The sequence below is a fragment of the Triticum urartu genome, chromosome 2A, assembly GCF_056163025.1.
Source record: "Triticum urartu cultivar PI428250 chromosome 2A, HENAU_Tu73, whole genome shotgun sequence".
NCBI classification, from domain to species: Eukaryota; Viridiplantae; Streptophyta; class Magnoliopsida; order Poales; family Poaceae; genus Triticum; species Triticum urartu.
In genome coordinates this window covers 83,808,828-83,816,664 of record NC_141874.1, presented here as the reverse complement: position 1 = coordinate 83,816,664, position 7,837 = coordinate 83,808,828, and the positions used below count along the sequence as shown (strand labels likewise).

The 7,837-nt window shown below is 45.2% G+C and overlaps 1 long non-coding RNA gene and 1 pseudogene across 2 annotated transcripts; both read right to left on the bottom strand.

Moving 5' to 3' along the window:
- Positions 1-218: 218 nt before the first annotated feature.
- Positions 219-3,370, bottom strand: LOC125535835 (uncharacterized). Of its 2 annotated transcripts, XR_015615771.1 has the most exons (3): positions 2,880-3,370; positions 2,227-2,537; positions 219-1,871 (listed from the first exon to the last, which is right to left on the bottom strand). It is a non-coding gene; the product is annotated as an uncharacterized LOC125535835 (long non-coding RNA). The 2 variants fall into 2 exon arrangements; XR_015615770.1 differs by having other exon boundaries at positions 219-2,537.
- A 1,081-nt stretch (positions 3,371-4,451) lies between these two features.
- LOC125541075 (L-type lectin-domain containing receptor kinase SIT2-like) lies at positions 4,452-6,873 on the bottom strand (annotated as a pseudogene).
- Positions 6,874-7,837: the final 964 nt, after the last annotated feature.

Sequence of the window (7,837 nt, the reverse complement as noted above, 5' to 3'; positions counted from 1 at the left end):
CAAACAACGACGGCGATCACTCTGGCAGTGCGACGCAGCACCTCCTAACGGCTCACGAATGGCAGGTTGATGCTTCACCTATGGACAGCACCTCCGGCTGCAGCTGTGTATCAGTGATCACCACGTGAATCTCTCAAACTGGGAGGAGCCATGCTGTAGCAATGGCGACAGGGATGCCGAGTCGGTCGCCAGGCCACAATAAAGAATATATATGGAGATAAAGGACAAAACTTATATACATGTTATTATGTGAACTTGCAATCACTTTCACTATACCTCCAACAGTTCAACCATTTGTTGCTGATACAAAACTCTGTTTTATGAAAAAGCTGGGCTGACCTCTGTGTTATGAGGAGACAAGTTCTAACACTATAATAAAATAAACTCAAATACTTTCTCTTCCTTGCATATTTTCTCCTGGCGGTCATGGTGTCTCCTAAACCACCATCTCACTTCAAGAAGACAAATTGGCATATCTCTTGATCCGCCCTTACTCTAACATAACTTGGGAACACTATCAAGTACAGTACATTTGAAGGAGCTCCATTTGTGTGTGTGTGTGTGTGTGTGTGTGTGTGTGTGTGTGTGTTAACGAACAATTCATTTTTAACGAGACATATCAATAAATCTGGGTTGTACTCATTTTAATATACAACAAGCAATAAAATGCAAAGTGTGCAACAGTGTTAGAAAAGCAAAACCTCAGTATACCATGTAGCTTCTTAATCACGCCTCCAATAATTACTAAACTCTTGGCGACAACTGCATCTCTAAGTAGTAATGATCCTGAAGAATAAATGCCTCAGGGAACTTAGAGAGAAATCAACAATAGGTCTGCAACCATTGAAGTGAAATATATGGCAGCTTGATGGGAAATTGTTATTTTCCTTTCCTACTACGATTTCCTTATCTCCACATGTTAGAGGGAAATGGGAATGTGTCCTATCATCACTGAAATTAGAAAATGCAAGAAGTTTCTGTTAGATGCAATTTCACTTCCAACAATGTGAACCTGACCATCTCTGAGAAGTGGCGGAGCTACAAAAATAAAGCTGGGAAGGGAAGTCTGAAAGGGAGCACACATAGGCAGTGTTGTAGAGGTCGTGGAGGCCCAGGTGCTCAATTAATTGTATCTCGGTCTCTGCTCACTACAACACTGAGTACACCTAAATTTTTATGTCTGCACTCAGATTTTTTGTTTACCCTTGCTAATTGTAGGAAATCAACACCAAGCAAGGCATTACTTCCCTGGTAGTTCCTCTAACTTTATCAAAATAGTAAACATGGTATTGAGGAGTTGTCTACACAAAAAGATTAAGGATAAATATTATTATAGAGCTCGGAGAACAATAAGTAGTATGATCTAAATTTACAAAAAAAAACTATGTGGTCAAATATGTTTACTTTCGCAAGAAATAATTGAGGGTTCACAGCTACTTCTCAAAGGCATTGGTATTGGGATTTCAATATAATGTGTTTTTGTTGCACATTCTCAGATAAAATTTGCATTCCTATTGATCTGATTTGAGACTACAATTGATGATGGTTGGCAACTTGGAAGTGTGTTGAAGGCACATTCTCAGAGAAAATGCAATTCTTTCCTGAAGGAAAAATGGACAAAGCACATCGATCCGCAAAACCATGTCTAAAGTATGATGTTCTTGCCACACCGAATTAGCTTCTTAAAAAATCACATGTTGACATGTGTGCGAGAAGGAGAGGCACATACCTCGCCAGTGTGCTTCTGAAGCAATTGAAGCGTAGTTCTCGTCCATCCAGCACCACTCGTTCCTGATCCGCCAGTGTGCTCCTGATTCACTATCCCCAATATACTTGTTCAACAGCTCAGGAAAAGGTAACATCTCAACATTCTATACACAAAAGAAATCTAGCATTAATAATATGAAAATCTCAAAACCAATTGCCATTTGTGTCTTCCCATAGCCTGAAGGTCCAAACAGCAGAAACCAACTTGCAAGCTCACTCAAATCCTTCAAAGGCAGACAGCAAAAGGGGAGCATGAAAACAATTATGAATACTTAGTATTTTAAGCAATCAGGTACCCTGCTACAACTTATAAAATGCATATAAGAAGCACAAATGTCTATAGACCACCTTTAGGACGAATTCAGAGGTCACTTAAACTTTTAAACTACCAATCACTGTGATGACCAGATAACACAACAAACAGAAGAACGTGGCGCATAACACAACTTATGTGATTACCTTGTAAACATTGGGGTGCTTTATACAATGAAGAATGCACCAGTCAATTTGTTTCTTCAACAAATCAAGACCGCCAACATTCTCCGGTGTGACATCACGCACATTAGAAAATCAGCTCATGATTACCATGTAAACTTTACACCAAGGATGTCTCGGCCGCCTTTTTTTGCCAGCCACAGACGCAACCATAGTCGTAGTTGCTGCATCTAACATCATGTCGTGGCAGGGCACCTCCACATTGACCGAGATCTCAAACTGCTGGACAATACTTGCACAGACATTTCACCTAGATGGCAGCAAGATTTCACAATCTACATTTCACGCCAGAAAACAAGCAATAATTGTTAGTTTCCATTTCCAGTTTGCAAAACATAAGCTTAAATGGGAAGAATATATCTCCCAGTTTGTAAGGCGCAGTCAATTAATCAATCTTCTATACTATTTATATTGAACATGTAGTGGTCAAGAACACTAAATTCAATCTCGGTAAAGAAAATGAAAACTAAAATTCCATTGACATCCATTGTTCCATGATGGACTTTACACGTATGTTCAACAACAAAAACTCCCCTCAACTCAGCTCGACTCAACATTATCTAAACTATGGAGCGGGGCACAAACAAGTAGGCAGGTAGAGAAGCAGAGTCACGTACCTGCACCCCTTGGCCGTGGCACACCACACACGAGCTCGTCCTCGGTCGGGTGCACCGCGACGTCGTCTGCATCCTCACGGTCACAATCCTCGCCCAGAACTCAAAACCCATGGAGAAAGAGGCACACCCAGGTGAACCCACGATTGAATTCGAAGCAAAAAAGGTGTCGGGCAGCGACCCACCAGGGCTCCTCGGGGAGTGGCGCCGGGGAGGATTTGGGGACATGGGCGGGGAGAGGAGGAAGGACCGGTACCCACGAGGGGCTCATGGGAGAGTGGCACCGGGGCAGATTTGGGGACGGGGGCGGGGCGAGGTGGGAGGGGCAGCATCGGTGGGCGTGGGTGGGAGTGGTGTCGGGACAGTGTGCGGGAAAGCGGCGAAGGGACTGGGGATACGGGGAGGGTGAAGCCGATCCACCGGAGGGCAGGATCTCCTGTCGCCGGAGATCATATGTGGCGGCGACGGGTGCAGGAGACCTAGGGTGCGTTTGGTTTACAACCAACGATGACCGCACCAAAAATTTGGCGTGCCTGTATGATTTGGCTATCGTTTGGATTGGGGCCAAAATTTTGGCTCGCCCAGCACGCCCAGGACCTTCCCATGTTATTTTCGCCAATTTGTTGGCGCAACATCGGCGCGGAAAACGTTCGTCAAAAAATTGGCGAGTTCGACGCCCGCTTTTCCGTACGTGAATATGCTGTATTATAACGAATGGCATGCGGATTATCCGGCCAAATTAACGCTAACTGAATCTAAAGCTCCACGCGTTGTCGCACAGCTACTGATTAAATTGGTTGTTTGCCTCCCTAATTAACTGCAGCCTTTTTCTGCGTGAGACTCGCTCCACGCGCGCCATGCATATGCCGGTGGTGCCTCCGTAGTCCAAAGCAGTCCTCACCTATTATTAGTTGCAGCGATTTGTTTCCTAATTGTGTTTTCATTGCCGTGGATTTTAGTCCGGCTAACCTTATAATCCCTTGGTTAATTTTTCCTTTTGTTGTGAAAAGGTCCTATAGTCCTTGTCTCACTCTTTTAGCAGCTCAACAAAACTACGAGTAGAATCAAACCAAACACTAACCGAACGCAAACTCAGTTGGCTCCAAACCAAACGAAGTCCAGCAACTTTACCAAAATTTTGGCATGTACAATGGCTATAAACCAAACGACACCATCTTACCAAATTTTTTGTCATGCCCTCACTTTGGTCATGCCAATATTTTGGTGGGGCTAGTTGGGGCACAAACCAAACACACCCCTAGCCCTCGCTCAAGAGTCAAAAAAGGGGTGGGCAGTTTGTTTGGTAGAGAGGAGAAAGATGTTTCCCTTTTTTAGACGAGGATGCTTCCTTTTCTTCGCATAAAGATTAATTAATGTGATTGATCGATTTATGTCAAGGTTAATTAATTTAGATTTGATCTTTAGAGATTGATCGTGATTGATTCTTGCACATAAAGACATTACTAAATAATTTTCGTCAGTATGGAAAGTTCTGATTCATTCAGATTTTTTTTTCGTTGTGTGAGAGATGACGCGGAAATAAACCCATGGGATGAGGGGAGGGGACGAAAAAAAACAACGAAAAAAACGGTTGAAAGTGATGGGACAAAAATAAACCATACTATTCAATCAACTCAAGCATTAGGAGTAGAGATTACAAGTGCTTAAAGGAACATTAAGAGAAGAACAAAAAAAGAGGAGTACATTACAAGCATTCGCCTTCCCTCTTCAAAAATCGACACCGAAGACTCACTAGATACAACACAAATACTCGTATTCAATGAAGGGCAGGACATCATGTACGAATTGAACCCTTCATTCTCCATCATTGCTATTGTGCTGTAACTCATGTAGGTTGCAGCCAGGTCAGGGATTGACTGGTCATGATCCAAATATTGCATGACTTTTCGCATGCTAGGCCTTGCATTGGCAGATGGGTAGGAGCATAACAAACCTAATTTGAGCAGGAGGGTGGCTTCCTCTGTGTTGAAATTTCCCATGAGATGTGGATCGACGACGTCAAGAATTGAGCCGTTGCAGTGATGTTCTAGCACCCATTCAACCAACACTAACTCTGTGATATCCTTGCTACTGTTGATTGGCCTACGCCCACATGCGACCTCAAGGAGAAACACACCAAATGCGAACACATCGGTTAAGGGTGTTGCCTTCCCGGTGCATATAAGTTCTGGTGCAAGGTACCCCATGGTACCCACCACATGTGTTGTTTTAGAAACTGTGTCATGGTTGTACAACCTTGCTAGACCAAAATCACCGAGTCGTCCATTCAACTACTGTCCAAGAGGACATTGCTAGCCTTTATATTTCGATGTATGACAATTTGCTCCCATTCCTCATGAAGATACAACAAGCTTGATGCAACACCTTTGATGATCTGATTCCTCTCGGACCAATGTAGAGCCCGCTTATTTTGAGTATACAAGAACTTGTCAAGACTACCATTTTCCATGTACTCACAAATCAAGAGAAGTTCATCCTTTTGGCGGCAGTAGCCTAGTAACCGTGCGAGATTCCGGTGGTGGAGACGGCCAACGCTCACCACCTCCGCAAGGAACTCCCTTAGTCTTTGTTTTGAATCATGTGACACCCTCTTCACCGCAACCTCCAAATTGGACGCGAAAAGCAATCCTCTGTACACCCTTTCAAATCCTCCAACTCCAAGTAAATTCCTACCCAAAAACCCCTCAGTGGCATGAAATAAATCCTTGTATGCGAAACGATGTGGGCCGAACTCATCCTCCCAATCTTCTCTCACCTCGGCAGATCGGTGCCGATGCCACAAGAAGAAGAATACGGCTGCTACCACTGCAATGGCAAGCAATACCGTGGCCAATGGCCGTATGACATCCAAGATCTTAGACTGAGGCTTGGGACCTAGGCGTGGTAGGGTGGGAAGCTTGGAAAAGTCTAGCGGTAGGGCAGGTCCATCCAAACTGAAGCTCCATCCAAGGACATAGTGGTGGGTGCGATCGACCTTACCTTCGGAAGCCGTAAACCCGACGTACATCTTGTCCGCCGTGACTGTGGAGAGATCAATGACCTCTGAGAGCAGAGGATTTTCTTGCTTTGGTACCTGCACAGGTGCTAATGTCACGTTGAGTCGCTTGGCCTGGGCGTCATAGTCTACCCACACCTGCACATTGTTTTGAATTTTAGTTTCAGAAATATTTCACCATAGCCGAAATCAATGAATTTCACTTGAATCCGCTAAAATATTTTGACCTGATGAAAGTTATAGTTAAAGCAAAACAATGACCTGGGAACAGTTGGCGGCTGTTTAGATTGAGCTGTTGAAAGGCGCCGTTCTCATTGCTGTAGTACCCGGCCGGCTTGGCCTGCCGTGAGATGAGGCTGTTGACGTCGATGCTGACGTGATTGCTGTTGATGTCACGGAACGCGATGTTCATGATGGTGTCGAGCTCGACCGCCAAGATGTGATCGCTTGCCGTGCCGTTGGTCGCGTTGAGGAGGCCAAGGTACGGCCCGCTGTTGGCAGCTGAGAGGTTCGAGGTCAGGGCGACCACGAACGCAAGCCCATAGCCGGTCGGGCCATCGTACCTGGACGAAATGGCGAACACGAAGGATGTGGAGAAGGAGCAAGCGGAGTGGTGTGGGGTGGAAGGCATGGCATGTTGTCTGGTTATCTCAGACCGGGTCGGTGAGCAGCAGGAGGCCGTTGGGCATGACGGTGGCGAGGCCGTCCAGCGTGAGGTTCGCCGTGGCGAATCCTTGGTAGGCGAACTGGTCGTCTTCCGCCGCCAAGGCCACCACTGCGTCGAGGCTCAGCAGCAGCAGGAGCAGACCAAGGGCTAGCACAGACTGCTGCATAGTTCCTTGCCACCAGTGCTCGCCACACTTGCAGCGTTTGCGTTTGCCTTGAAGAAGCACACGCACGAGCACGACCCATAAATAGCTCGCCATTGTTACGATTTTTCTTGGGACGGTGTGGAGATGCCGGGCAGAAAGCTACAGGGAGAACGGGCGTGTCTGGCAAAGTAGTAGCAATCGGAGGCTTGCGGTGAGTAGCACACTGCTTTCTTGAATGACATCTTTCGCAGCGTGTCGTGCGGGCGGGGCCAGAGCACGTGGACTGGAAGGAAGCAGGACACTTTCGCTGAGTGAGATCTCCCTTTCATCTTTTCAAGGAATCCATGGACTTCTTGGGCAGCTCTGACCCTGACGGTGTCTCGTATCTAGTTCATCCAGGTCCATCCATTTTACAGCGAGGACTACTAGTAGTATCTCATGAACTCTTGGGTTCCGATCTAATCTTGAATGAAAGAACGGGATACAATTCCTCAGCGTTGCGCTCAGGACGATGGCATCCTATGGTCGGTCTGAGTCAATGGAAGGGAAGAACTCCTGAGGGCGATGGCATCCTATGGTCTGAGTCCATGGAAGGGATGAGAACCTCGAGTGCCCACGTAGCTGCTCGGGACAACGCCCCTCCTTAATAGCAGAGACGACTGACTTTCAGAAAAAAGTAGCATAGACATATTCATGTCCAAGAAAGTATTTGTAAAATGAATACTACCTTGAATAAAGTAGTAGTGAAACAAATCGATTAAATCATTATATTAAATTGAAAACCAACAAAGTAGATTATTAATGTATTAAAGAATATGCTTCAAAATGATGTTTTGTTGAAGACTTGAACAACTTCCCTGCCAAAAAAAAAAGAATTGAACTACCAAAAAAATGTATTTTTTAAAGAAACACAGTCCAGATGCAGACGCTCACAAATACGTACATACACTTATCCTATGAATGCACACATGCGCACCGTTCCCCTATAAGCACATTCGAAAGGCTGAGCCGACGGGTCTTAAAGTTGATGATGTCACCACAGGCATTTCATTATTGACAAAAACATCGCCTTTCACTACAAAAATATTATGTCTTTATGAGACACCAAAGCGTCAAACATGAGGTTTGATCCC